The 18,173-nt window shown below is 40.2% G+C and overlaps 1 protein-coding gene across 1 annotated transcript in view; it reads right to left on the bottom strand.

Annotated features, from left to right (window-relative positions):
• LOC120744877 (solute carrier organic anion transporter family member 5A1-like) overlaps nt 1-18,173 on the bottom strand; it is a 34,823-nt gene that overhangs the window by 12,831 nt on the left and 3,819 nt on the right. The window lies entirely within an intron of this gene.

Raw genomic sequence — 18,173 nt, 5'->3', positions numbered from 1 at the left:
CAGAGAGAAGCAGAGAGCTCGAACTTTAAATGTGTGCAAGTTTTGGCCGAACATCAAAACTACTTTTAGAGTTGAACAACATCCAGCAGACACAAAGCAGCCTCGTCATCTCACTGGAGTCAGTTCAGATAAATCAACTCCAACATTCACGCATCTTTTCTGCTTTGTTTTGGTCTCAATCTCTTTTGAAGGCCATCAAAAGCTCCCATCTTCGACTGTGTGCTGTCTGGTGCTTTGGAAGTTTTTTAATGTGACCAAAACTGAGCTAAAACATGAACTGTGCACGTGTTTGAGAAAATCTGGTTGGATATTTTGTAGTTCCTCTCTCTCACATGTAGCACAAAGCAGGAAGAAGTCATTTAACACAAATTTGCACTGTTTTTGTATGTATTAAGTGAGAAAACTGAAGGAGGCAGCACACGACACGACATTAGCTACAACCAGGATCCCAAGACTGATGGGATGGTGGCAGGTTAGGAAACGGCTAAAATCAATTCTTTGTCAGACACTTCCCTTTTCCAGCAGTGCCACTAGACTGGTTTTACTGCAGCACATGTCCCAGAGTTCATCTGCTGCCCCTCAATAAATCCTAAACTTTTTTCAAGTACCTATAATTGACAGAGGAATGATTTAATACTGTGAGTACTATGAATGGATTTCATTTTGTAATGAATGCTGAAAAAGCAACCATCCATCCATAGATCGTATAAAAAGGTGGACATACCACTACATACACTTTTTTTTTAATCTATAAAGAAGGGCCTAAAAATACCATTTAAATGTTTTTTTGTGAAGTTGTCAATTATGTGTGACTAGAACACTGGTTCAAGGTGTTAAGGGGCTTAACAAACAAAAAACATTTCACTGAAAATGGACAGGTACGAGGGCTGAACTGAAAAAGAGTGAGCTTTGCATTAGTGGCCACTGCTCTGCAATCATGGCTGAAAGTAAAAAGCCGAGGTTGAACTTAAAGCTAATAAATGCTGAACAATAGTGAGGTAGATTATCACAGCAGACTGCATTTTGTTTAGCTTCTGTGTCAAAGTTACACCATTACACTGAACTCAATGACATTTGTCAAACTGCAGGCCTTATGCAACACTAGAACTAATCTAGCCATTTACAAAAGGTCGCGTGTGTGTGTCATGTGTGCAGATCATATGACTGTGCAATCAGGGGGCTGCTGAGGCTGCGAATAAGATTTCTCCAATTAGAGGGAATTAAAATCTTTAATTCCTTGGCTGGAGTTGAAAGCACTTAAGAACTCAAAGCTGGGCCAGGCACTGGAGGAACCTGAAAGTTATCTGAACCAAAGCTGTCCTGGGAGTCCTGGGAAATACTGGGAGCACTGGGTTTCCGTCAGTGATGGCTTAAACTGTTAACTTCACTTTAGTTTTTTGTTGTTGTTTCTCTTTTTTTTTTATTGTTTACTGTTGTTAAGCGAACACGACATATATTTTCTGACATCTGTCTTTTACATTTTTGCTAGTAATCAGCAGCAAATGATACAAACTTTGACCAACAAGTATGAGCGCTTAAAGTTTACTTGCTTATACTTTGTTATCTGTCCTTTTTTTGTGGATACTGGTTTCGTAGAATAATTGAGATGTTTTTGGAACATGTCTGGAAAGCCAAGTGAAAAGGCACTGTTCATGTTTAACTTCAAATCACTAATTTAGTCCTGTGATGATTATTTCAGTTATATTAGCGCTTGTGAACGCGTAACATGGTTTCCACTGTGTTTGTGGCCTAGAAGTGACTCCGTCAATCTAAATACAAACAGTACGCTGCACGGGAATGACACTAAAACTGAGATGTTTGTCTCTTAGCACAGTTGTAAATGTTGTGTTCCTGTTCTTTTAACCTTCTTTTAAAGAATCTGAGATGTCCATAATGACACTTTTTGATTTATTTTTTTATTAAGCTGCCAAACTAACACTTAACAGGATGCACTTAACTTTCACTTATGTAGCATGCTTTTACTTCAATGTACTATATGAAGGTTTAAAAGCCTTATTATAAATAGTGCAAATCAAACAACTTGCCACTCTTACAGTGATGTTACGTTTTTGATCATATGCTGAAGTGTGTAGTTGTCAATACTTGTTAATTAATAAAGAAATAATTTGATCTTCCTAAATACAGAACACTTCTGCAGTAGCTCTTCACAGGACTGACCAAGTTTAACTTGAAATCATGAATTTTGTAGCGTTGTTGTGGTTGATTCTTGCAAATATGTGTTTTTTCCCCCCAGTGTTTGCATGGGAAACTACAGCCCACTGTTACTGAGACCCTTAGAGTAATTGCTGAGTAAGGATAGGCTCCAGCACCCCTAATGGCACTAAGATGGATAAGCAATTAAGAGGATGGCTCGATAGATGACCGGTGTGCATAACTTTTTCAGTGTTTTTTCCCCTCTCACACTGCACTGCTGCTCTCTGTCACTGAAGCATTGCTGCTCAGTCACACAACAAACAGGGCACAGAGAGAGCTGTTCCTCAGCTGAGTTACAAAGCAGTAGGTCACTACCCAGAGATTTAGTTCTTCTTTTTTGCTAGATCTTTTTGGGAAAAACAAAACTCAATTCAATGGGTTGGAAAAACAGTTAAAAAGTAGTTAAATATCTTGATAAACCGCCAAGACTAGCTAAAGTGTAATGACTATAGCTGTGCCACATCTTATCGTACGTGATAATACCTGTGAATATTTTTATGTGACGTGTGTCATATTGTGATATCATTGCTATAGTAACACCATGCGTTTGTGTTTCCTAGCCTCGGCATGTCTGACAGCAAGAGCCAAGAGAGAAGAGCAAATGGGTGGAAATGACTGATGTGTTACATGGAAGAAAAGCAGGACTTATACAGCACACCAGCAAGAAAATACAAGTAAACTTTTAATATGACCATATTGCTCGGTTCTTGATGAGTTACAAAGTTATGTTACTTTGCTTATTATAAAAGAAACATGTTAAGCTGTTATTTTATACGTCTCCTTAAAATTTCCAGGGAAAACACCACCTGTACTTCCATTTGACTCGTGCTGTGTTACAATGCTGCTGCTGGCACCCTGTTTCAGTAAACTCGCAACTCAATTTCGGTAGTGTGTCATCACTGACAGCAGCTCGTTGAAAAATGCCCCTCATTACTGAAACTTGTTCAGTATTTTTTTCTATATCGTCATAAATATTAGTATTGCAAATTTTGCCTGCCTGCCTGATTTCTCAAAAGCCCCCAAACACTCAGCAAAATGAAAAGATTCAGCACACATTCCTCATTTAGGGAGCGTTTCCCAATCAAATCAACACATTCCAGAAATGCCGGCAGCAACGTGAGCACTGCAGTTACTTATCTGCAGAGCATCTTGACAGAACCACAATGTCTGTCTCTCCACGCCATCCTTCCACTCGATTATTACATCATCTGACTAAGAGAGCCAGACTCTGGGATGATGAAACAGAGTGATGGGATTGAGGGCTCAGGCCTTACGAGGGGAGCCGTGGATAATCCCTTACAAAGCAAAAGAAGAGGGAAAACCCTCGGCTGGCAGGTTGCCGTGTTACACAACGTGATGCAGTAACGTGACTGTCTTCAGAGGGATAAGAGACGAGCACGCCGCCGGTCATAGGTCAGGCAAACGGGCCCAGCTGAGATATGAGGAGCAAGAAAGAAAGTGAGAAAAATAACAAAAAACTGAAAAGAAGATGATGAATCATACAAAGAAAGACAGACTGTGACAGCGGAGATGTGAGACCTACATTAAAATTTTATGATAAAGTAGTCAGGAACCAGAAGGATGATGGCTTTTCTTCACTGCTCTTTATTTCCAACGTAGACTGGAAGTCAAATCTTAATACATAACCATTAAGCAACAAAAACTTTTCTAAAAGCCTCTCAATCATGTGTTCTAGTGATATTAAGAATTTTGCTAGATTAACCACTTTTATAAACAAAAGAAACGCTTTGAAGAGAAGATTAAGATGCCTCTGAAAGCCCATAGGAAAATTCATTCTCTCCATTTAAGCCATCCGAAATATTAGGAGCAGTATGCAGCCAATACAGCCAACTCCAGCTATAAACCAGTGCAATGAAAGGAGAATTAATGTTTCAGTGATGGAAGAAACCAGAGCACCTAGAGGAGTGTGCAGAAGAGCCCTGCCCTGGTATGAACCCAGGACACTGCACCTCACGGAGGTGGAGCATAAGTGAAAGGAATTATGTCTGTGCTTGTTTGTCCGTCAGCAGTATTACAATTTTTTTAAACTAAGGTGGAGCACAAGAAAAAAGCCATTAAAAATATGGAGCTGGAAATTAGCATTATAGGTCCACCTTAAATTTTGGTGTGGATCTGGATTGCGGTCTTTAAAATTGCAAGATAAGTCTAGAAGCTTGGCGAAGGTCTCTGTGAGTCCTTCCAGTTAATTAAGCAACAGTAATGTGCTTTATTTGTTAAAAGTGGTTTACAAGCAGGTTGCAAATGCTCAAAGGAGCCAGTGTGCACTTTTTTCAGTGGTTAAAGAAATAGGTCAAAAACAAAAAATCCAACAGATGAATGTGCAAGCCACACAAACCATGCTTTCTGTCACATTTACTTCAACTATGTACCCTGCACACATATGGTTTGTCATAAAGAGGCTTTCATGAAGAGAAAAGGAAAAAGAAAGATGAAATAAAACCAGACAGGAGACAGGATGCAAAGAGAGAGGAAGCAGAAGGAGAGCGGAGTGCACACCAACCTGCTGCTGTCGAGGCAGCAGTGTTTGTGCTGATGGAGGGAAACCATCTTTGGCCTCAGCGTTCCAACGATCAATGTTAAGGTAGAATAAACCCTGGGAATGAAAATCATCCTAAATCTGAAGTCTGCATAACACCTTTATGATCTATAACCTCAGACCGGTTAACACTGTGCAGTCCCATTAACACCACCCTGTTATAAATATATGTTATGTTTTTGCAGTGGGGGTGATGGACTTGTTTAATGCTTGTGTCTTTGTTTTATCATTCAGATACTTCGGGGTTTCATCTCTGCATAGATCCTTCTGTATGCTTGCCTTTTCTTTTATGTTGTTACATAAATTGCATCAACCTGCAGTTAAAAATCTCAGATTTTTACACAAGTGCTGATGTTAATTAAATAACTGTACATTACCCCTTTTAAATAAAATAAACATAAAACACTATGCATAAGTCATCCTAAGAAATACCCACAAACGTCAGTGACATAGCAGCTTATCCGCCTCCTGATCCGTCATAGTTCACAGGTCAATGCCGGTAAAGCAAGACATGTGAGCTTGAGCAGAGTTTGGGTTAAGACCCAAGAAGTGATCATTGTGTGCAAGTTTTATTAAAATCTGACCAAGTAGTAGTGATGAAAATGCTCATAAAATAACAAATATAACCTTAACCATGACCACAACTTGTAGACCCACGAGGTGATTGTTATTTTGCTTTCCAAAACTACAGGAGCGTGGATTATTGTGAAATATGGACTGACAAACGGACACTTCGCCTCACTTGGTCACAGTATAAATTCACTGAATCTTTGGCCAGATGAGTTACAAACACTAATATGTCAAACATGCATGCCTCATTTTACATGTCCAAATGCCAGGTGACAATTTGGGCAGTCTCAGTATAACTCATGGACCTCAGCTGAGGCTGAAACTTCTCTCCACACCATGCTTGAATTGAGTGACTGGATCCAAAAGGCTATTTGGATGAAGTGGTTTGTAAAGTAGACGACTCGCAGTTTTTTCTTAATTCCACAATTCAATTCAATTTTATTTAAACAGCGAAAAATCACAACAGCAGTTGCCTCAAGGTGCTTTATATTGTAAGGTTGACCCGACAATAACGCAACAGAGAAATCCCCATATGACCTCTGGCGCTTTGGCGACAGTGGGAAGGAAAAACTCCCTTTTGACAGGAAGTAACCTCCAGCAGAACAGGCTGCGGGAGCCGTCTGCTTCAACAGCTTGGGGTGAGGGGAGGAAGACAGAACAAACAGACAGATGTCGGTCCAACCCCGGCTACGAAAAAAGCTGGACTGGGTATCCGTGACAACAGACTGATTTGTAATGCCATGCGTTGGCAGCAGTTCAGCAGTAAAAGCTAGCACATTATTATGGAGGAGGCTAAAAGCAAAGAGTGACCAATTTGGAAGTACTTCACAGTTACTGCTACAGCTTTTCTTTTATGTTTGCAAAATTTAATTTTAACCTAACAACAAAATGCGGTCAAGAAAGTCAAAAGACTGAAGGCTTTGATATGACGACACTTTTATTTCTCTACTGCGCACTTGTTTACGTTCATTCTTGTTATGCTCGGACACAGAGGTGTTACAGCAAGCAGAAGCTAGGATGTTTGTTCACTGCAACTTAATTTCACTTCACATTATGTGCTACTGTAATCTAGACTGATACAGGATGGGCCACATACAGCCAACTTTGATCTGAAGTAGGCCGGACCAGTGAAACTACACGATAAATGTGTAAAATTACAGAAAATGTTGTGACAGTTCATTGCACAGACTGACCTGTAATTAAAACATATTCATTTTTTAAAATTTATTGTGGACTCGCTAATAGCTGAAAAACAGGAACTTTCCTGTGATTTGATTGGTGTTAGTTAATTATGTCGGCGTAGTATGAAGGAAAATCCAGTGGGCTTGATTCGAGGCTTCGCCACGGCCGACTTCGGCACCCAGGCCTTATGTTTGACACCCCTGCAGTAGGCTGGGACGAGACAAGTGCAAATAAATTACATGAAAATTTTTGGTAGCACTTTAAAATAATGTCACACTATTAAGCATTAGCAAGGTATTAGCAAGTGCTTAATTAATAATTTATATAGCATTATTTCTCCTTAGTAGGTCATTTATACATAAATTAGATAAATACAGATATATTATAGTGACAGTGATTATGATTATGAATTCAGCTAGCAGCTGTACATCGTGTATCGGTAACAGATGGATAAACATATGTGTATATTTACAAATGACGACGATTAAGGAGGAGTAATGTGTATAAATGTTGAATTGAGCACTTGCTAATACCTTACTAATACTTAATAGTGGATGAATTTGTTATAATTTACTTTAAAAGTCACACAATCAATGTTTAAGTCCATCCTGATGTTTCCTTCCACATCAAACAATGCCTCTCAGCTTATTCATTTAACCCTGGCTTCGGATCGGTACCTTGCACCAGCAGATACCCAAAGCCAACATAAATCTATCCTATCAAAAAGAGTTGCATGGGTGCATTCCTAGAAAATGAGGCAGAAAGTTCAGTTTTGTCCAATATCACAATAAACAATCCTTCAAAAGTCCCAGTATCCACATCTGGATAAGATCCAGATTCTGGGTTTGTCTAAGCCCCACCTCTGGCAAAAATTTTCCACAAACCTCTGCAACTCTTAGAGTAACACTGCTAATGAACAGGCAGACCAACCAAACCAGTCTCTCTCACACACACAGAGGCCTCGTCCTCCTCATCAGCTTCAGCTGTACACCATGTAGTCTGAGATGTCTCTGAGACATAAATATAATACCCTGATCCTTGACAGTGTGCCGGACTTACATAGAGAGCCTCAATATGCTGCTTGTTACACAACAGGTAGAAGCAGCCAAGCAGTCTGATCTGGTTGGATCTGGTTTGAGACACAATCTGAACTGCACTGTGAGTCATGTTTCAGTGGCGCCAGCATCAGTTGTTGCAGTGAGCAGGTAGCTAATTATCCATCTTTCCTTCCCTCTTTCAAGCACATCCTTCACCTGGCTAGCATCATGTCACTCACTCATGTGTTGATAACTGCAGATTACTCTGTAACAATACCCTAATGTGCTGTAATGCTGCTGCAGCCAAAGAGTTGCATCAACACCACGCATAATGAGCACAGAGAGCGCTCTCAGGTGTTACAGCATCAAATACAGAGTCTGCATATGTAGTTCGGCTCCCTGCTACGCTGATTACACTAGTCTGGACCTGCTGGGGCAGCAACGCACACTCACAGCAGGGCCGTGAAAGAGATTTATGGCAGCTGTACATTAGAGAAAAAGCTCAGAGCTTGCAAAATGCTCATAATAAATGTAATTTTGAAATTAATGTTTAAAAACACATCATGAGATTCAGAAAGACACGGAGCTCAGTCAGCAGGCACAAGCTTGTGAGCCTTCAGTCTACTCAGATAAATCCGAGGCATAAATCGGGACTGGAGTTGCCAAGTTTCATTTGATGTTTGCCTGTTGATGGTATGATTTAATCATGGTGTACGACAGTGCAGCTGCACACGACAGGATTAGTAAAAGCTGAGTGAGGAGGCAAGCGGCGTAGCGGTACGCTAGACAGGCTGGCGGACGGACAGCGCTGAGGCCAGGACGAGGAGGAGGAGGGAGCACGATGAAATGTTATGGTATGATAGCGTTGTCATAGCAACCTGCTGACACAGCAAGGTCTGGTTACAACTTCCCGGCGGGACGTAAGCGCTAACGTCAGACTCCCTGCCTCCATGAAATCTGTGAGGAGGCTTCCTGCGCGTTTCACCTCAGCACGTGTTCCGATCCTCATGTTCGTCAGCGTTTCACTCGCTCCTCACTGACCTGGCCATCACACTGCACTGCAGCTCAACAATCACAAGTACTAAAACCACAGATATCTTTAACATCACAGTTCCAAATATCGCGGCGCTTTCCAGAAACAGACTTAAAAAAGCTGAAGCACGAGAGGCCAGGTTACCCCTATCACTTCATTTCATTCTCCATTGCAATAGTTCTCTATGCACTAAAGAAGCTTGTTCACATAACAGCGTACGGTTTAAACAGGCCCAAGTGGTTCATTTATATTTGTTTATCAAAATAAAATATCTGCACATTTCAAATTTGTACAAGAAATCAGGACAGAAGACATAATAACATTAGTATGGAATCAAATTAATGGTGTAACCCATTAAAGGTCTATGGTCGTTTGTGCCATTGCATGAAATACCCGATTTCTTTTGCAACAGATTTAGAGCAGCATCAAATAAATCATTTTGCAAACTCTATTACTGCGCTGACTTTATTATCATTATCTGAACTGAAGGTTTACTGTTTTGCATTTGCAGTGTGGGTAATTTTCGAGCAAGCTTTGACTGCTTGCAGGTAAAAAGCTGGGTGGAGCGCTAACACGTTTACTGAAATGAAATCTCAAAACCAATTTCCAACTGTTGGGGAGTTAGCCTTCATAATTCATTCGAAATAAACAATGACCAGTGCACAGAAGAAGTAGTTAGTCAGTCATCAAGGGACAAAAATATGTAAAAGAACCAGCGATGTGGTCATTTATCCCCTGAGAGGAAGCAGTTATTATATAAAAGACTTCTTCACGGGGAAGTAAAAGGGTTTTAAAAGTGTTAACACAAAACTCTTCTGATCTTGTGCATTTGTTTGTGTTGAAGTCTGCAAGTGTGCCTTTATGCTGATTAAATTATGACCACACCTCTCTAACACACTTTTCCAGAAACTACAGAGCCTCAGAATCAGAAAAAGCCATTAAAATCCACTTTAGCATTAAAATTGATGCATTTCCAATAACCCAAAATAATACTTTTTAAAAGAAAAAACAGGATTTGAGTAAAGATTACCGTTGTGCTAGTATTTTAATGAAATCATGCATTAGAGTAGAACAGCTTGGAAGCAGAGATTCCCAGGTTAACTATACTTAGTCTATGGTTGTGCAAAGCTACAAAGTTTCTGGGGCAGATGAGATAAACAGGCAGTGTAACCTGGGCTTTATGAAATATTGGGAAGTCCACTAGAATTTTAAGTAAAGTTGACAGGCTGCGTGACTGGGATTTACAGCATTAGCGGTCTACTGGCTTCAAATCTTTTAAAATATTAAAGTGAGGAAGGACAACACCTGGATCCCAGAGTGGATCATTAAATACCAACATATCCACTCTCTAACTCTGGAAATCTTAGTACAGGAAAGTGGAGTTCCCCTCTGTGAAATAACAGAACTTTCAGTCAAAGATTTAATTAAACCGTTTTAAAATTGCCGACAAGAAAACCTGTTACGTTTTAGAAAATGACCGACAGACACACACACACAGTTTTAGCACACCAACTGGTTTGTGGTTTTTGCTGTTAATCCCCGACGGTCAGTCTTTTTTTAGTGCACTACCTCTGCATTAAAACAAAAAGAGAGACAAGTAAACCGCAGCCTGGTATTAACGCAAACCCCCAGTGATGATCTTTTAATTCCACTGCAACACAACAGCAGGAAACCAGACCTGAGCCGAGAGAACAGCCTGACACCAAAGTGGTAGAATAATAGCATCAGCCACATGAATTTCTTCCTGACCTATATATGAGCCCATTCCCTTAACACACCGACGGCAGCTTTTCAGCTACAGCAGACAAACGGGCAGGAACAAAACTTTGTAGACGCTTTTGTTATTGAAGTGTGATTTAAATCAGAGCATTGAAGCCGATTCCTCGAGGAGCTCCAGCTGCAGGCCTTTACTCGGGCTTATAAGCAATTGTAAAGAACCAAGAAAAAAGCCCTACAAAGGCTTAAAAGAAGTCAGTAATGCACATTTCCTGTCATCGCTTCATTAGAAGTGTAGAGGCGAGGATGAGATGAATCTCAAAAGCTGCAGTAAAGTAACTGACTTTCAAATGCACCTGCCTCTGAGTTTACTTTATATCTAACCTTTACACCCACACAAGGTGAACCGTGTCCACGCGAGTGACTGCTCGTTTTTTTATTTTTCACATTTTCTGCACTTTTATTTCCAGATTGTTCCTCGATTCGTCTTGTTACGTTCACCTTGAGAGGTCTACCTCCTCAAATCCTTCTTCTTCTTCTTTTTTTTCTTGTATCTCTGCGTGTTCAGCCCCATAACGGCGATTCAAACTGTAATCCTGAAACAAAACTATCTGCTCTCCAAAAACTAAGCACCAGGATTTACCTCCGACTTCAGTAAATACATATTTAGAAGTTAATGTCTTGTTTAAAACTCTACATGCTGTCTCAATCGTTTATTTTATAGTGAGCGGAGCCCTTTCAGGGCTGGCAAAGTCACACCTCGTATCAACATCAACAGTACCAGTGAAGCTGCATTTTCTCCATTTACACATATTTCTAAAAAAGTCTTTAAAAGTAGCAGTCACCTTCAAAATAAAATACACCAAACTGACAAAGTCTAAGTGTAGTTTATCAACGATTGGGGTTATCAAGAGCGTTTGGTGGCAGAAATGGGACAAGCTCCATGATGTATATTTATTTATGTTTCAATCCCAGCTTCTCATTGGCCTCGCACACGCCGGTCAGGAACAAACTTAGGGCCAAATGTGGCCCCGTGTTGTACAACACCTGGTCTGATCTAAGCTGCAAACAGATTTATACAGCAGTGAATACCATTTATTACCCGACACCATGAGTGTCTATGGTATATAACAGCATAGTGTTGAACTGCTAACCCTGCCTGTTTTGCCTGTTTGCTTAAGCACCTTGCTCCTCTCTTACTTAAAAAGAGAAAGAAAGAAAGCCCTCAGAGGTAAATAACACCAAATCCTTCCTCTCACGTTGTCTCTGCTGCTGACCAGATCAATATTTGAGAACACAAACCCAGAAACATAACCCACCCTCGTGTCACGTGCGGCTCAAATCTGGAGAGTGAAACGCTGCTGAAGCGGCTTGCGAGAACATCTGATGCTCCTCAAAGGAAAAACAAAAGCAAAACAGTTTTGTTAGAAATCCGAGTGTTTTCAAGCTGTGACAGCATGAGGGTTTCATGCCTTCACTTTACAGGTTGCTTTTTCCTGGAGCTTGACGATTTTTCAAAGAAAGAATCAATTGGCTGACAGAAAAGTAACTCACAGCAGTTTCAAGATGAACTGCTGGCTCGTTAATTCTTTGATTTACAGGCCAAGCAGAAAGCGCAACATTCTTCTCTTCTCTTCTCTATGTTGTAAACATTTTCAGGTATAATCAAAGAGCGCAATAATCATCCTTTTTTTTTTTATTTAGACGTACAGACTCAGTGTAAAGTAAAGTTAATACCTCAAAGCACCAAATGGATCACAGTATCTAAACATGTAGCTTATTCTATTCAGTGGGTAACCACCACAACTCGTGGTGGCCTAGTTTAATATTTCTGAATCACTTCCACCTTAACAACAACTTCACCACTTACTGTGACAAATGCAGATCATGCCGATGGGAAGAATACACCAGGCTAAATAAGGCACGGTAGCTAATTTCAACAGTTATTGTAAAATGTTGTTTACGTTGTTTCTCATCATTTGTCCTGACTGGCACCTCACTGTGAGGAAGCAGTGTTTACGCACCACATATAAAGCTGACGACAAACAGTGAGGGGCTCAGGTGACTCTGTTGTGCAGTGGAGGTGAGGGCGTCTGGCTGGCACTGTTTGTGCTCTCTTAGAGGGAAGCTGCACTACAGATCAATACAAAGTTGTTCTGAGTGATCACATCTATCCTGTGATAAAACATATTTATACTTGTGGGATTGATCTGACCGGGGCTGATCTGGTTACACTTCACTAAGACACTTTATGGTTGCTTTATTATGTAATTCGCAGCCCAAATATCACGTCGTCCAAAGCTAAAAACTGGAAATGTCACATTCATATTGTATGTAGCTTCACTGTAATGACTGATACCATTTTTTATTTTATTTACCTGTTTATTGAGACAGAGTAAACAGTTAAATGCAGTCTTACATACAGTCCTGATGCATCAACTTATTTCTATTTTTTGTTTGACTATTTTTTTCCCTTGTTTTACTTTTAGATCTTTCTTTTATTGCCTTTATATCTTGAGTGAATACCTTTGAAGAGGTTTTTCTGTTTATTTGTTTGTTAGCAGGATAACCTGAAAAGTTACGGAAGGATATGGATGAAATTTTACCAGAGGTGAATTACATCTGCTTTCGATCCAGATATGCTTTCGACTGTTTTTTTCCCCACTGCCAGACACTGTAAAGCTGGACTCCTCATATCACAGCTTTAAATTACACAACAACAAGACATATTTCCCAAAGGTTTTAAGATAATATCACAAACGAATCCTGATCCCGAGACAATTCAGTGTACGCAGGTGTATGCAGACTCAGACACAGAAATCTGTCTCCTGTGGTGTGGATGCACCAAAGTCTAGCCAAAAATAAGTGATTTAATCTGCTGTGAACTTAAATCCAATTAGACCGTCACACTGGCAGTTCATGGTCGTAAATAACACAGATTTTACTTGTCCCCCTAAAAAAATAAAAAAATGTTTTAAAAAAAAAATTGTGAGGCGACAGGTCTGAGGTCATATTCATGGAGCGCTAACGTAATTCGTTACCAAACATGGCAGCAGCGTTACACCCGGCGAGGACCACATTGCGTCTCTGAGCTGGCACATTAAAATTTCGAGTGGCTGCAGCGTGGCCCTCTGCCTCGCATGGCAACCAAACAGAGCGCCTCTTATTGGGGTTACAAAGCAATATTGTCCTGAATTATTCTAATGGCCGTCTGTTATTGCCTTTGGGCGTGATCTCATATGTAGGCTAACACAAAGAAGGGCCAATACGGACCAGAATGTGTGTTTACAGCAGACAGTTAAGCATCTTGATAAATGTTCAAAAACAAGGACCTCCCCTGTCTTTACCTCGTCTCAGTTCAGATGCATCACCTTATCACCTTATCACTCATCAGTCAGCTTGAAAATGCTCATGAACAAGCTACACACCAGAGGTTTTAGAGTATGAATGGTGTTCTCCTCTTAAATGAAAGCCTTGTGCGTTCTGGGATGGATTTTAAGCTTTATTAAACTCTAAGGTGAAAGGTCTACCGGCTACTTATCAGGCCTTTCACTTTTCCTTCACCTTTGGCCCAGGAGTCCAGGCTGAAGGTGCTGACCTCGAGCTGCGAGAGCCCCAGTACAATCATTACACACCAGCTTCCTCTTTGAAGTCCATCTTTAAAAGCATGTACTTGGTACTTGAAGAAGAAGTACTGTTATTGTGAGCAGTGATAATAGCAGTCTTATAAACACCCAGCTGTTCTAAAGCTCTCTAAATAACAAATTACTTTTGCGAAAGCCCATCTTTGTCCCAGAAAGACCTTCCTTTTTTTTTTCCTTTTACAAGTCAGGGCCACACGCAAAGAAAACGATGCATTGTGTTGCTGTGAGTTGGCCCAGTTTCCAATGGGCATGCCAGTCGGACTTAAGATTTACTAGAAACTCCAGTTTAAAACTCCCTCCCAGTGGAGAAACTAAGTGACGCCCTGAATCAGGAAAATAATTTGTCATGTGTCACAGATTGATTTCAGTTCAAATTGTGTCTGCAGAGTTAGATCTTCAGCCCAGATAAACGCAGCTGTGGTCTATTTGGATAGCTGAATTCACAGTATGGCTTCAGATTCAGCAAAGATATCATCTGTCTCCACTCATCTCATGTCACTAATATAATAACCTAAGTAGGCTAAGCACCGTAAGAGCCTATCCGAGTACAGTCAGCCCTTTGTGCTCACTCTCCATGGTCAATATCAGACGCAGAGTAGATCCCAACTCATGCAAGAGAGAGGCAGAGAGCCAAACCTTCAAACAAAGCCTCAAAATGACTGCATGTGATATTTAAAAAAGCCTGGACTGCATTTAAAACAAAAGAAAAATACTGCTTTTAACCATTACTGTGTAGCAACAGCAACATTTCATTGTTCCTGTGTTTACATGTTGAGAAATTAACAGATTAAAGGAACTGTTAACAGGTAAATTAATCTGTGCATGTGCTGACCACTGTTACAAAGCTTGAAAAACACTGCAGTCTCTTCCCATTCCTTCTGCTGTGCATTCACTGGGAACTGCGAGGTGAACTGGTTGCAACTTATGAGAGAAATCCAGTGATATAATAAAACTGATGACTGGGAGGATTCGCAGTGTCCAAGATTTCAGCATACTGACGCAGACATGCTGTCAATCTGCAAATCAAACACTGAAGCAAAACCAGTAGAAGTCAAGATTTTACAGGAGCAAAAACATTCTGATTCTGTCTCCCAGTAACACAGCATCTTACTTACATAATATCAGGTGATGGTAATGTAAACCTACACACAACATTCACCATTAGGACTGAAAACAAGACAATTTGTTTTTAAACAGCCCATGTCCTCATTCCTGTAACTGAAGGAGCTGTCAGCTGCCATTAACCCAGCCGACCACATCACTGTGCTTCTGCAGCCAACCTCCTGCTCACTGAGGATCCTCTGCCCTGCTCTGCATTGCTCTGTCACATCCAGCCATTGCTCGCTGCTGTGAACAAATGCTTTCTTTAAGCCACCACAAAGGAATGCCAACGGTTACTGGTCAACTGGGCCCTGCCAGACAAACCCGATTCAGTTAGAGGAGAATGTGGGTAACGTTTTTTTGTTTTTGTTTTGTTTGATTTTTGTACATATACCTACTCAAAAAGAGAAAATAATAACAATAATGTATCTATATTTTAAAATACAGACATATTTATATTTTAATAAGAATATTATGGATCGTATGAGACCTCTGATTTACTTTGAAATTCACTTTTCTCCCTGACTTAAATTTCCCCTTCCCAGCACCAAATGCTGCTGGCACGGTGGGAGTAGTGGTTAGCACTGTTGTCTCACAGCAACAAGGTTCTTGGTTTGAACCTTCCGTTCGCCTGGGGCCTTTCTGGAGTTTGCATGTTCTCCATGTCCCTGTGTGGGTTCTCCTTGTCCAGGTACTCAGCATTCTCCCACAGTCCAAAGACATTACAGGTGTAAAAGGTTGACTGCCTCTCTGTGTTGGCCCTGCGACCCATCCAGGGTTTACCCTGCCTTGACCTGTGACAGCCGGGAAACGCTGCTAGTCTCTGTGACCCTGAATTGTACAAGTGGTTAAGAAAATGGATGGGTCAAAGCCTCTCCATTTTATCTCAAAAGAACACAGAGCTCAGGCTGTACCCAAGACTCGGGTACAGAGGCTCTCTTTTTTTTGCCCCCACCACCAAATAACAGGAATGCACATAAGAGCTTCCCTCCACCCCCCTACTCCTTTCATAACTCAGCTCTCATTTGGCGGTTTAATTAGGCTTTACCTTGTTTGAGGCTGCTGGAGCGAGAACTTCTGGGGAAGCATGTGAAAACAGGGGGGGTCACTTAACCCATTTGGCTGCAGAACTCTCTGGACCAAGTCTGCAGCTCAGTAGAGTCACAGAGCAGGTAATTAAATATAAAAATAGTTTTAGTTTTATGAGCTTAACTGGTCTTTCTCCTCCCCAATCTAACACTTTTGGGATGAAGCAAAAAGCCAATCATCACCCAACAACTGCTGGACCACACTAATGCTCTTCACTCAATAAAATCCCTGCAGCCAGATGCAGAGCCAGCTGTGCTTTCCCATAAGACTGGATATTCTCTAAAACCTCTAAAAAGAGGTTTCTTTATCAAAGCTCTAGTTACAGTCAGCTAACCCAAAGTGAATGTAGTTAACAGGGACTACGTACCCTACTGATGGCCTGTTATGAGAGAAGAAATTACTAGAAGATAAGCTTGATGTCAAAAAGGAGAGACCTTTCCGATGCCACAATGGTTCTGACCAGATACAAGCTGGGAAAATTGACCTAAACTGAACTTTTTAAAGTTTTCTTTGGTGAAATATCAGAAAACAGATCTGACATCCAGGCTATGAAAGCTTGTGTCTGTTCCTCTGTTGAAACTATGATCTATCCCACGATATTGATCAAATCTGAACAAACATGAGATTTAGATGAATCTGGATTTAGACTATAAAACTGATTTTCTTGCAGTTTTTTGACAGTTCTTTTTACTTTTAGCTTAAATGTGTTTTTATGTGGTTCTCTGCCACACTTACAAAGTTGTGAGGGTTTCAAAAATATAGGGAAATGGTTGATTCACCACATGTGAAGGAACATAATTTATAAAGTTCTCATAATATGAAGCCAAAATTGCATAAATTTAACAAATAAAGTTACTCTAAATTTAAAATACATCAGCTCATTGTGAGGGAGTCAGGTGGGAGGACTGATTGCTTTTCACAAGAAAGACGTGGCAAAGATCAACAACTTCAGTTTTTCATAATAAAGCTCAGTATTTAACACTAAAATATCTTCTGTAGCACATCTCTTCACTCCGCATGTCTTTTTTCATTTCATGACTGCGTCACCAAAAAAATAAAATAAAAACAAAAGCTTCACAGCTATAGGTTTTAAAGAGGCTCTAAGAGTCCTTCATCAGTGTGGAGAAGCAGCTGCAGCCACAGTGAATTCACAGCTGTTACACTGGATTGTAATGACTGGAGGAAAAGAAGCATATAAAACACACATAACCTAACAAACCAACATGTAACCAGCCATTCTTCAGGCTATTTAATCCTTTAGTCGATCACTTTTCTTGATCGTGTATGAATGTAAACTTCTGCTAACTTTTAGGCATTTGCTTGGACAAAAGACACGACACGGATATTACTTACTAGCTCTTTCAACCATTTTATAGATAAACAAAGAGCAATAAGCAAAATTGACACTAATTATATGTCTGTGTCGTAGCATCTGCTCTTAAAGTCAACTACCTTGTGTTTCGTAGGTTTTCAGTGCAGTGCTGAGATCAACTAAACTGTAACATTTTTAGTCGTTGAGTTTAATAAACCGGATGTGTTTACAAACCTCATAGCTTTCTCTGTGTCATATAAATTGGATTTTCATTTGTTTTTGGAGGTTTCTTCACATAGTAAGTAATGTATTAAACCGTTAGAAAACACACAATACACAATGTATAATTTTTCTTTTTTTACTTTACAAAGGGTTGCAAAGCATTTAGACATTTCAGTTTTTCCCAGCATTAATCAGGTGAGGTTAGTTTTTGCCTGTTTTATTGTATTTCATTTCTATTGTGACTCCATCATTTTCTTCTCTAGAAAAAAATCCAGGGACTCATCGAAATAAAAACATAAGCAATGAGTTGTTTTTCTCTGGCTTTCAGTTTGTTCCCAATGGAGATTCAAGTGCTTCTACTAAACACTGTATAAGAGAGAGACATTGAACTCAAAGAATCACTAATAGAAGTTTTTGGGAGGACTCCATAATGGCTCCAGATGGCGGTTGTCCCACCACTGCCTCTAAAAAGAGCCAATCATCAGCCAAACTAGTA

This window comes from Simochromis diagramma, unplaced genomic scaffold (genome assembly GCF_900408965.1).
Source record: "Simochromis diagramma unplaced genomic scaffold, fSimDia1.1 OVJJ01000355.1, whole genome shotgun sequence".
NCBI lineage: Eukaryota > Metazoa > Chordata > Actinopteri > Cichliformes > Cichlidae > Simochromis > Simochromis diagramma.
Note: the sequence above shows the minus strand (reverse complement) of the source record. Positions and strands in the feature narration are given on the sequence as shown.